Here is a 12113-nt window from a genome sequence, read left to right on the forward strand (position 1 = left end):
CTGACCACAAAACAGAGTCGGGGTTGGTGGTTCCATCTGGGGGTGCCATGACGAGGGCCCAGGGTCCTTCTTCAGATAACTGGCATGAAAACAAGAGTGGACATGTTTAAGGTTTTTTGGCAATTCTAATTCAATGGTTACTTTATTTATAATCTGTTTGATTGGGAAAGGCCCCAAATACTTCATCCACAACTTTTTGCAGTTCTGTGCATTGGATAAATGCTTGGTTGAAATATATGCTTGCTTGTCAATAACCTCATCCCTTTTGCTGTCGTGTTGAGGGAGGCGGGACAATGCATCCACCAGGAAGTTCAGTTTCCTGGGAATGTGATCCAGCTTGAAATTGAACCGCTGGAATAATCCCACCCTCTGCACTTGTTTATTGTTGAGGTTTCGGGTGGCATTGAGCACGGCCAGATTTTTGTGGTCTGTCTATAGTTCGAATGGCTCTCTCGCACCCTCTAGGTAATGCCTCCATTTTTCCAGGGCAAGCTTTATGGTGGAGGCTTCCTTGTCCCACACTGACCAATTACACTCGGTTGGGCTGAATTTTTGGGACAAGTATGTGCAAGGGTGCAGCTGGCCATCCGGGCCTTCTTGGAGCAATAAGGCTGCGTGGGCGACGTCACTTGTGTCACATTGCACCACAGACCTTTTATTCTCATCAGGGTGTGTTAGGTAGGGCTCGGACATAAACCGAGCCTTCAGTTCCCCAAATGCCTTTTGACACTCTCCTGTCCATGGGAGACTGGAGTTGCCCTTTGAGGCTTGCATCTCTTCTCGGAGTTGGCTGCTCTGGCTGGCAAGGACTTCTTGCACCCATTCTGCAGCACCGTTCCTCGATCCATTTGTCCGGGGGTACTCCCCTCCGCTCTCGTCTCCTTGGAACCCCCACGGGTGGTAAGACCATTGTAGTCCCAAGAGTTGTTGTTGTTGTTGGGGATCCTCTCTCAGATCTCCGATAATACTCTCCCAGAAATCCATAGAGCCCCAATCCCTTCAATGGACCGTCATGGTAGCCGGAGTAACCCGCGGCCCCTTGGGCTTGGGTTCCTCCTCTTCGGTGGTTTTGGTGGTTCCCGTAGTTTGATCCTGTTCACCAGCCATTGTGGTCTGGGGTTAGGCCAGTTCGGGATAAAGGGAGTTCCGACAAAATGTCAGACCCAGAGGCAAGAAAAAGACAGGTATAGTTTAAGATCTTTATTCCAGCATCATGGGCAGATACAGGCCTTGTCGGAACTGGCTATCCCACCAGTTCCTTATCCTTATAAACCAGGGGTGGCCAACGGTAGCTCTCCAGATGTTTTTTGCCTACAACTCCCATCAGCCCAAGCCAGCGTGGCCAATGGCTGGGGCTGATGGGAGCTGTAGGCAAATAAACATCTGGAGAGCTACCGTTGGCCACCCCTGTTATAAACCTTTGCCCTGACCGTTGTAATTCAAGCCAAGCGTGCCAAACTAAAGCAGGGAATTTTGCATGGGTTTTCAGTTACTCATTACCCCAGGTGTCCGTTATCAGTCCCCTGGTTACATCTCTCCAGCTCTCCTGACCTTGGTTGCGTAGTAACTAGCCAGTTCCCAGACATGCCACCCTCCCTTCAGATAAGCAGCAAGAAGCTTCAAAGCTAGCATAGCAAAGCACAGCATTAGCATTGTATAATTGGATACATATGGCAAGAGGAACGGACTGGAATAAAACAAAATGGAGTGACTCTTGACACGCAGTCCATAGCCACAGGGAAATACTTCAGGGTGTGCCCCAGGCAGTGACAGCTTAACAGCATGTGCTACCTGAGGCTGCCACCTCTGGCTAACCCCCTTGCGTCTGTCCCCTGCTGCCTCTTGCCATCCCCACTGTCCTCAACTGTAAGCCCAGTGGAACATCTCTGCCTTGCAAGTCCTGTGGAACTGCAGTAGGTCCCTCAGGGCTCAGATGTAATTTGGCAGGCAGTTCCACCAGGTCAGGGCCAGGGATGAAGAGGCCCTGTCTCTGTTTGAGGGCCGCCAGGTGCTGTTCGGGCCATTGGTCACCAGTAAGTTCTTCTCTCCTGAGCGTAATGTAATTATAAGCCAAAATGTCCTCAAAACCAGGATGGGGAATTGTCGGGTGGGCACCTGGCTTAATCAGGATCTTTTACCTGTGTATACAGGATTCCACGTCCAGAAATTAATACGTAAAAATATTAGAGACTCTAATTAAGTAAAACAATTACAATTTATTCCAGAAAAATATAGGCTTGCATACAAGATAAAATACTCATAAAATCATTCATACAGTCCTAGGAAATATATAGAGAGATATAGAGACAACATATGGGTAGATAAACAGGGTGATAATTACCGATCGTAGTCTTCAAGAAGGCTCCAATGGCGACGAAAGAGGACGGGGGAAATGGACCCAAAACTGTGGCCAGAATCGGGGATGGGTTTAGACAGCGGAACTGGGGTACTGCTAGATGCACACATGTGGGGAGCTGTGTTACAGGTTATATAGACTACCTTGAGCCCTTAGGGAATGGGAGGCACAGGGGTGGATGACAGGTGGTCAGCTGGTACATGACCTCAGTGACCATAAGGGCTGGACTTCTGCAGTAGCCAATAGCAAGTTAATTGGTGGCACCTAATTGGGTGCCCATGACTGACCAGTGAACAAGCTTGGTCCAGGGGTACCTGGTTGGACTTTCAGGTGGCAATGGACCAGGGTGAGGCGCCAAAATGGGGAAAAGAATGGGGTGCTTACTGGGTGGAGGTGTGCTTGAGTTTACCAAACTTATCTAAAAAGGTGACAATAGATGGCCAAATTGCTACCTAAGGTAACACCCGGTTTACACAAAGGAACTTGGCTCTGGCTGAAGATGGTCTTCCTCTTGTTCAGTCTTCTTCTTGGCACCAGTCTTTGTCTTGAGTTCCGTTAGACAAAGGCTTAGGCGCTCTGGCAGAATCCACACCTAAGATAAGCTTGATTGCCTTATGCAGAAGTTGAAGCAGCTGTTGGATATGAAGTCAGGAAAACAAGATGGATTCTGGTGGTGTTAGCGTTTGGGTCATGGAAACAGGCTGGAAACTGTTTGCCTGTACAGTTCATGGTGGCGTGAACTGCAACTTCTTCCACTGCAGCGGCCAAGACTGGGCACACAAGGAGCAGCTGGAAGCTCGTCTGTAGTTCTTAGTAACACCCATCCAGAGATGTAGAATGCTGCTGCAAAGCTGAGGCTTATAGTATCCACATAAGCCTTAGAAACCGTGGGCAAAGTCCACTGCTTAGAGCAGATGTGTGCGAGTTAAAACTCCAGGCACCCTGGCAACCATACTGGTGATCACGATGTCCATGTGTATGAAAAGTAGGGGGCTTTTTCTTACATAATGTTCTAATTTGCATGGCCCTAAACAGTCTGAGACCAACATATCTATGGAACAATCTCTTCTGGTGTATTTCCAGGGGGGGGGGGTTTATAGCAGGAACTCCTTTGCATCTTAGGCCACACACCCCTGATGTAGCCAATCTTCCTGGAGCTTACAGTAGGCCCTGTAAGAAGAGCCCTGTAAGCTCCAGGAGGATTGGCTACATCAGGGGGGTGTAGCCTAGTATGCAAAGGAGTTCTTGCTACCTAAAAAGCCCTTCAGAACTCTATCAGTAACAATGTAATGTCAGTAGTAACCATAGTAATGTTACTATATTACTTCTGTATGGTTACTACTGACATTACATTGTTACTGCTAGAGTTTTGAAGATTTAGAGATTTTGTGACTATTGTGGTCACAAGTGGTTCACCTTGGGTACTTCTGGGGTAGCCTTTCAAAAATACTGTGTTAAGTTCTGGTTGTCAAACAAGGGAAAAATACAGAAGAGGGCAGTAAAAATGATCAAGGCGTTAAACAGAACATTCTTTATGGGAAAAGCTACATTTTGATGGCTTTTCAGTTTTTAAAAAAGGGGCAGAATTGGAGTGATTGAGGGTTGTAATATTATAACAGAGTGTGGGACAGGAGATTTTTCTCCTCTTCTTGTAACACTAGAACATGGGGATACCATGTTCAGGGCAGGCCAAAGAAAGTGTCTTTTCACAGTGATAGGGTTGCCAATCCCCCAATGGGGGCAAGGGATCCCCCAGTTTGGAGGCCTTCCTCCTGCTTCAGGATTATCAGAAAGCAGGGGTGAGGGGGTGGAGAGGGAAATGTCTGTTGGGCACTCCATTATACCCTGTGGAGACTGGTTCTCATAGGGTATAATGGAGAATGAATCCATTGGTATCTGGGGCTTGGGGGTGGTGGGTTTTTTATGTATAGGCATCTGGTGCTTCTCAAAACATCCTTCAAATTTTAAAAAGATTGGATCAGGGAGTCTGATTCTACAAGCCCCAAAAGAAGGTGCCCCTATCCTTCATTAATTTGAAATTGAGGGAAAGCATTTAAAAGATGTGGTGGTCCCTTTAAATGTGATGCCCAGAACTAACTTCCTTTGGAGTTCAGTCATGCTTGCCCCTTGAGCCTGGCTCTACTTCCAAAGTCCCCAGATATTTCCTGAGTCAGCCCTGGCGACCCCACTTCACACAATAGTTAACTCATGGGATTAGTTGCCATGTTATGTGGTGAAAGCCACTAGCTTTAAAAAAAAAAACTGGATAGAGAATGGATTTAGCAATGGCTATGATAGCTAAATAGAATCTCCATTTCAGTGCAGACTGCCTTTTAAACAGGTGCAGTGGATATTCTGCAATGAATGTGGCCTTCAGGCTTCATAGAGGCATCTGGCTGGCCACAGTTAAAAACAGGATGCTGGAGGCACCTTTGGTTTAACCCATGAGGGTTCTTCTTAAGTTCTTATTGAAGAAGCACAACACCTGAAACCTGAAAACAGGCATAACAGTAAATAAGGTAGCGGATTGTAACCTTGTCCATTTGCAAACACATGTGATCCAAATAATTAATATCCTCCTTGCCAAACCAACAATTTGCTTTGGTAAGCAGCAAGTCTGATGGTATGGCTCACAAGGCAGACCAGGTGTTTGACATTAATCATTTGACATACATGTTTCCTAGAAATTATAAGTAGTGGTTTGCATTTCCCACTTCCTTTTACCCAGTCAGTTTCCTGGCAAATGTGTCTCTGGTCCTTCTGAAATACAGTTCAGCTTTTATTAGATGAAATTGGACTGTGGATTTCTCAAGCCACAAAAGAGATGGATATTTTAAACATATTTCTTTAACATTTCTTTTGAGAAATGAAGATAAGGAGTTACAGATGGTGACAAGAAACTGAGAATTCAAAACACCCAAATGACAAGCAGACCGATATGTGAGAAAAATATTTTGTAGAACAAAATGGTTTTGTGATTTTAATTAGCTTGGAGAATTAGTCTGCTTTCCTCCAAAAGTGTACAGCATGACCTTTGTGTTACATACACAACTTTGTTCTGGCTATCCATCTGTCAAACATTTTATCCTGCCCTTCCCTCATGGAGTTCAGGCCAGTGTAATGCATTTTGCCCTTGCAACACCTGTGAGGGTAGCTGGCCCAGGTTACCTGGTGAGCTTCATAGCTAAACTGGGATTTGAACCAAAGCTTCCCCATTCCTAGTCCAGCACCATTACATGCTAGCTCTGTTTTTCAGTTTCTATTCTTGTGAAACTAGAAGCAATGGAAAGACCATTCAGGCCAAGAACTTAAGTCACAACAATTTATGCTATGCTGTGCAACCTATGCACCCCAGCAAAGTGTAGATGACTGGGGAAGGCAATGGCAAACCACCCCGTATAAAGTCTGCTCTGAAAACGTTGTGAAAGGAACATCACCCCACTGTCGGAAACAACTGGTGCTTGCACAGGGGGGACCCCAGCACCACTGTGGAAATTACAGAGCCCAGAGATGGGTCCACACCCAGGCAGGAACAGGAGAAAACAGGCTGCACTTTGTAGCTGGAACCACCAGACCTGTAAGTGGCCACTGGCCCAGGCACCTTTGGGTAGTAAGAATCACAGTAGCTAGGCAGAGAAACTTTCAAAAGTTAGCTCTTTTCTGTCTTCTCTCTCCCTCCTTGCCTCCCAGATTCAACCACAAATTACCTGACCATTATTTATTCATCTATTTATTTAGACTTGTATTCTGCTTTCCTCCCAAGTGGGCTCAGGGCAGATCACGCCATAGGTTCTCAAGCCATCGGCTTGTTACAATGGAACTATAAATAAATTAGTATAATATTTAAGAACAGTATTAAAACCGTTAAAACAATATAATTTAAACCAGTAGCACTAGCAATATAAGTATACAGTCTCCAAACCTGATACCGCTAGATCCCTAGGACTTCTTATTCGAGCCATATGAAGATGGAACACTTTAGCAAGGGAGGCTGGCTTTATTGGATGCCTGCCACCTCATTCAAAGGCCTGGTGGAACAGTAATAGGTCCTGCAAGGCCCTAATCTCAAGAGGGAGCTTGTTCCACCAGGCCGGAGCCAGGGCAGAAAAAGCCCTGGTCCTGGTCAAGGCTACCGGGAGAACCGGTAGATGTTAGTTGGTTGAGCACAAGGCTGTCTGGGGTGCATATGGGGAAAGGTGGTCCTTCGGGTATGTTGGTCCCTAGCAGCACACAGCTTTAAAGGTCAATACCAGTACCTTGAAGTGGATCTGGTACTCATTCAGTAGGCAGTGCAATTGGCATAGCACTGACTGAGTGTCTGCCTACACAGGCAACAGTCAGCAGGCACTGCCACATTTTGCACTAGTTGGAATTAATAATTAACTAAATAATAATTAACTAGTGTTAATTGTATAATGTTGCAGTTATTAAAATTGTTGGTTAGGTAACTTAAACTGACCACAAAAAAATTGTTAAGGCTACTGGCTGACAGTGTCTTTGTTAGGAAAATTGTGGATTAGGAGACCAAGAATGTTTCATGAGTAGGAAATGGTCCCTAATAAATGGAAATCTCCCTGTGTTTCTCAATGAGATCTCCAGTAGAGCCTGGGGGAAGCGACCTCCTCCTGCAGCTGAAGGGGATAAGACTGTATATGTGCAACCACAGTTGGCAATTGGGAACAGAGAAAGAGAAGACGTTCTAGTTGGAATTAGTTGAAACTGAAGATAGGCTGTCTGGGAGGCTGCTGACTTTGTTCTTGGGGAATCTATCTTATAGGATTTCCTCCCTTTTCATTCTGCCTGCATTTCTGCAAGTAAGGCAAAGGCATCAAGTCTCCAGCATGCTCCTATCCAAAGGAAACTAAATCTAGACCAGTAGAATTGTCCTAGAACTCCTTGCTACTTGGGGAGCCTGCAACTATGAGTCAACCACTGTGCCTTTTCAAGTATCCAACAGGTGGGAATCGCTGGAAAACATCCACAGTCTGATACCCCAGTTCTTCCCTTCTACATCCTGCTTGCTGTTTGCACTCTGCTCTACTACTACTAAGGTATATCTCTAGAGTCCAAAAGAGCTGGAACGGGTACAGAAGATGCACAGTGGATTCAGATAAATATATGAAACTGTAATAGTTAACATACCAGTTCAGAGCATAGTACATTAGAATTAAATTTGTTTTAAGTATACACCTATGCATAAAATGTTCTAAAAGTCCTCTTCTGGGAAAGAAGAACAAATTAATTGTAAATAAAGAGAGGTAGGTGCACTAATCAAATCAGCCACTGATTCCAGAGTGGCTTCATTGATTCCTGCAGGATTGGTGTGCAGAACCATGCTTTGGCCTTTTAATTTTCCTTCAAACAGGCTTAACGGCTGAAGCTGGAAGTGGTTAAAATATAATTTGAAATCTGTAAAAATATATTTGACTATCGAGTATATAACATTCCTGATGAGAGAAAATCCTTTGGACTCAAATGTCAGAATGGCACAGCTGCTTATCTTGGAAAGCTTTTCAAAATTTGCATGAGATGTTCCAAAACGTCTATCTCAGTGTTACAGCTACTATAGCACTTGAAAAGTTCTTAGCATGATGCACACAGAAGAATGTAATTCCATCTCTGCTCTCCAGTGACACTAAACTGCTTGAGCTTCACTGGAGTGGTCTGCAATATCACTTACCTAGATGGAATTTCATCCTTGTTGTCCACAGTTGCCACAAGACTCCTTCTGGTGAGCAGGGGCTTTATTTTTTTTCTCTCCTTTTTTTTCACCTGTTCCAAGACTGAGCGCATAGGATTTACAACATCCTTATTCAAAGAACTGCCTCATCAAAAGATGTTTGAAAAAGATACAAAAGTAATTGTGCAACAGCCAACTAAATAGAACTGTTGCTAAATCACAAACATAAAGAAGAAAAAATGAAAACATTGAAAGGTCACTTGGTTTAGTACTTACAGTCCTTCCCCAGCCCTCCCCTCATTTTTTTTTTTTTACCCATGCCCATTTGGCACTATTTTTCCATCTCAGGCTGTGCCCTTTCTTTTCATTTAAATGTAAATTCACCTCCAAGGTACTTTATTTATTCAAAACCAATGGGAAAATAGTTCTATTCTGTGCTCATACTGGTGCCCAGTTTGTCATGTGATTTCTTATCCCAGAGGTGGGACTGATATAGGACTTATGGTGATGTATGGCTGGTATAAGAAACAAATTTGGCTACTACCCACGTAGAGTGGCTGTGTGTGCTCAGCACACCACCAGGAGTCTGTAGGCCAGGCATCACACCGGGAATCAGGCTTCCTGCCTTAGATGGGGCACTGCTGGTGCTGGCCCAGAATATGAGGAGCCTTGGGGTGATTCTGGATGCCTCAGTTTTTATGGAGGCCCAGGTTACTTACTACAGTTGCAAGGTCAGTCTTTTATCATCTCTTGTAGATCAGGCAACTGGTTCCCTGTCTCTTCCCCACCCCCAGGACTTGGCTACAGAGTACCATGCAATGGCTGCTTACAGGCTTGATTACTGTAACCTGCTTTACATGGACTTACCGTTGAAACTGATCCAGAAACTCCAGCTAGTGCAAAACATAGCGGTGCGCCTTCATTGTCTGTGCAGACATGCATTCAGCCAGTACTACGCTAACTGCACTGGCTACCAATTGAGTATCGGATCCATTTCCAGCCCTATGTTGCTTGGGACTGACATATCTCTCCCCATATATCCCCGGAGAGCCTCATGCTCAACTGACCAACATGTACATGTCCCTAACCCAAGGGACGTCTTCCTAGCCTCAATCAGCACAGAGACTTTTTCTGCCCTGGCCTGGTGGAACTGTTTTTAATGGCTTTGTAAAATTATTGTTGTGACCCACCCTGAGCCCGTTTATGGGGAGGATGGGATATAAATAGAAGTTAATTAATAAATAAATTAAGCCATTTGGCATGTAGCAGTGCACTTGAAAGATGGTTGGGAAGTGTCCAGGCATCCAGGAGAGTTCTTTAAATATTTATACCTCACCATTCCCCATGGCTCAAGGCAGTAAATAGAACATTAATTTTCCCTCCCAAACTAATAAGATGTAATAAAATGCCTACAAGTCCACAACCTGCACTGCATTCGCTAGAGCTTTTCTTTAGTGAATGCAAGAGCCTTACAGCCTCCTCTACAAGTTTCCAGAGGTGGTGTTCTCCTCACCTTTTGGGGGATTCCATTCCATAAAGTGGGAGAAAAAGCACAGGCCCTTGTCAGCAGCAGGAAGACCACTTTTAATGGGGCAACAAACAAACCAGAACCAGAAGGAGGCAAGCTGAAGACTGTAGCTGTCATGTAGGGCCAGTTTGATGTAGTGGTTAAGATAGGGTTGCCAAGTCCAATTCAAGAAATATCTGTGGACTTTGGGGGTGGAGCCAGGAGACATTGGGGGTGGAGCCAGGAACATGGTTGTGACAAGCATAATTGAACTCCAAAGGGAGTTTGGCAATCACATTTAAAGGGACTGCAAACCTTTTAAATGCCTTGCATCCACTGGAAATAATGAAGAACATAAGAGAACATGAGAGAACATAAGAACATAAGAGAAGCCATGTTGGATCAGGCCAATGGCCCATCCAGTCCAACACTCTGTGTCACACAGTGGCCAAAAAAGAAAGGAGGTTCACAAGTGGGGCTAGAAGCCCTTTTTAAGGGCTCATAGAATTGGACCCCCTGGTCCAATCTTTTTGAAAATTGGAGGGTAGTTTGGGGAAAGGCACCAGATGCTATGTTACAAATTTGATGTCTCAATCTCAAAAGCATCTCCCCCCTTCAGATACCTGTGGATCAATTATCCATCATACCCTATGAGAATTGGTCTCCATAGGGAATAATTGAGTGCCCAGCAGACATTTCCCTCCTCCCCCCACTTTCTGATGACCCTGAAGTGGGGGAAGGCCTCCAGACCAGGGGATCCCCTGCCCCCATCAGGGGATTGGAAACCCTAGGTTAAGAGCAATGGACTCTACTCTGAGAGAACTGGGTTTGATTCCCGACTCCTCCACATGCACCTTCTGGATAAGGGTTGCCAATCCCCAGGTGGGGGCAAGGGATCCCCCGGTTTGGAGGCCCTCCCCCCGCTTCAGGGTCATCAGAAAGCGGGGAGAGGGGAAGGAAATATCTGCTGGGAACTTTATTATTCCCTATGGAGATGTATTCCCATAGGAAATAATGGAGAATGGATCCGCAGGTATCTGGGGCTCTGGGGGGGGCTGCATTTTGAGGTAGAGGCCCCACATTTGCAGTGTAGCATCTGGTGCCTCTCCCCAAAATACCCTCCAAGTTTCAAAATGATTGGACCAGGGGGTTAAATTCTATGTGCCCCAAAAGAAGGTGCCCCTATCCTTCATTATTTCCTATGGAAGGAAGGCATTTAAAAGGTGTTCAGTCCCTTGAAATGTGATGGCCAGAACTCCCTTGGAGTTCAATTGTGCTTATCACAACCTTGCTCCTGGCTCCACCCCCAATGCCTCCTGGCTTCACCCCCAAAGTCTCCTGGCTCCACCCCCAAAGTCCCCAGATATTTCTTGAATTGGACTTGGCAACCCTACCGCTGGATGACCTTGAGTCAGCCACAGTTCTCACAGAGCTGTTCTCTCAAGAGCAATTCTCTGAGCTCTCTCAGTCCCACCTACATCGCAGGTTGTCTGTTGTGGGGAGGGGAAGTGAAGGAGATTGTAAGCCACTGTGAGTGAAGGATGGGGTATAAATCCAATTTCCTCCTCCTCTTCTTCTTCTCTTCCTCCTCAGATGGACAGTGCCTTAGATACGTGCATCCTGGGGTGTGAAGGCTGTAACCAGCACTGTGAACCAAATCCAGGAACAAGCTAGCAACACATGAAGCAATTTAAAAATAGGCAAGACAAGGCTCGCCAGCCAGCCCCTAGCAGCAGTGGGGGTGCTACGTTCTTTTGGGTCATCAGCATCATGTGTAAATCAGGCCTAAGTGGAGGCAACTGGCAGGGGAGCAGCAGCAGACCAATGTAAGTGACAATTCACAAAAGAGAACATTTTGAAATGGCACTCCTATGACTCCACTCAGCAAAACAATGAGAGAAAAATAAATTCACTTTATTTCCAGTAAGTGAACTAAGTAGCATCTATCTACAGCAGGGGTGGGGAACCTTTTTTCTGCCAAGGGCCTTATGGATATTTATAACATCATTCGCGGGCCATAAAAAATTATCAACTTAAAAAACAGTGCTCCACCAAGGGAGAATGATTCAGGCCAGCAACATTAATGCAAATAATTGTTTTTCTATTTGAAGTCATGTGGGGAGAGCCTAATCTGGAGCACACACACATATGGCCCACCGCCCTAGGCAAATGCATAGGTCCAGCAGGAACTCAGTAGCATATTAGACTACATCCCCTAATATTAGCATATTAGGTCACACCATCTGGGATAATCAAGTGCAAACTGAACTGTGACAGTAACTTTTTCAGGCCCTACAGCAATTCTGGCCGGCCAGCCGGGCCCCAGGGAGGCTGCCGCACAGTACTTCTGGGCCCTGTGATCCCTGCCTGGCCCTGGGGAGGCTGCTGCACAGTGTGGCTGGGCCCCACAATCCTTGCTGGCCAGTCAGGCCCCAGGGAGGCTGCCACATGGCTCGGTTCAGCCCAGCAATCCCCAAGGACCACACCAAGTGACCTCGAGGGCCATATACGGCCCTCGGGACCGAGGGTCCCCACCCCTGATCTACAGCAAGGGTGTCGAACTCATTTGT

This window comes from Heteronotia binoei, chromosome 19, assembly GCF_032191835.1.
Source record: "Heteronotia binoei isolate CCM8104 ecotype False Entrance Well chromosome 19, APGP_CSIRO_Hbin_v1, whole genome shotgun sequence".
Taxonomy (NCBI): Eukaryota; Metazoa; Chordata; class Lepidosauria; order Squamata; family Gekkonidae; genus Heteronotia; species Heteronotia binoei.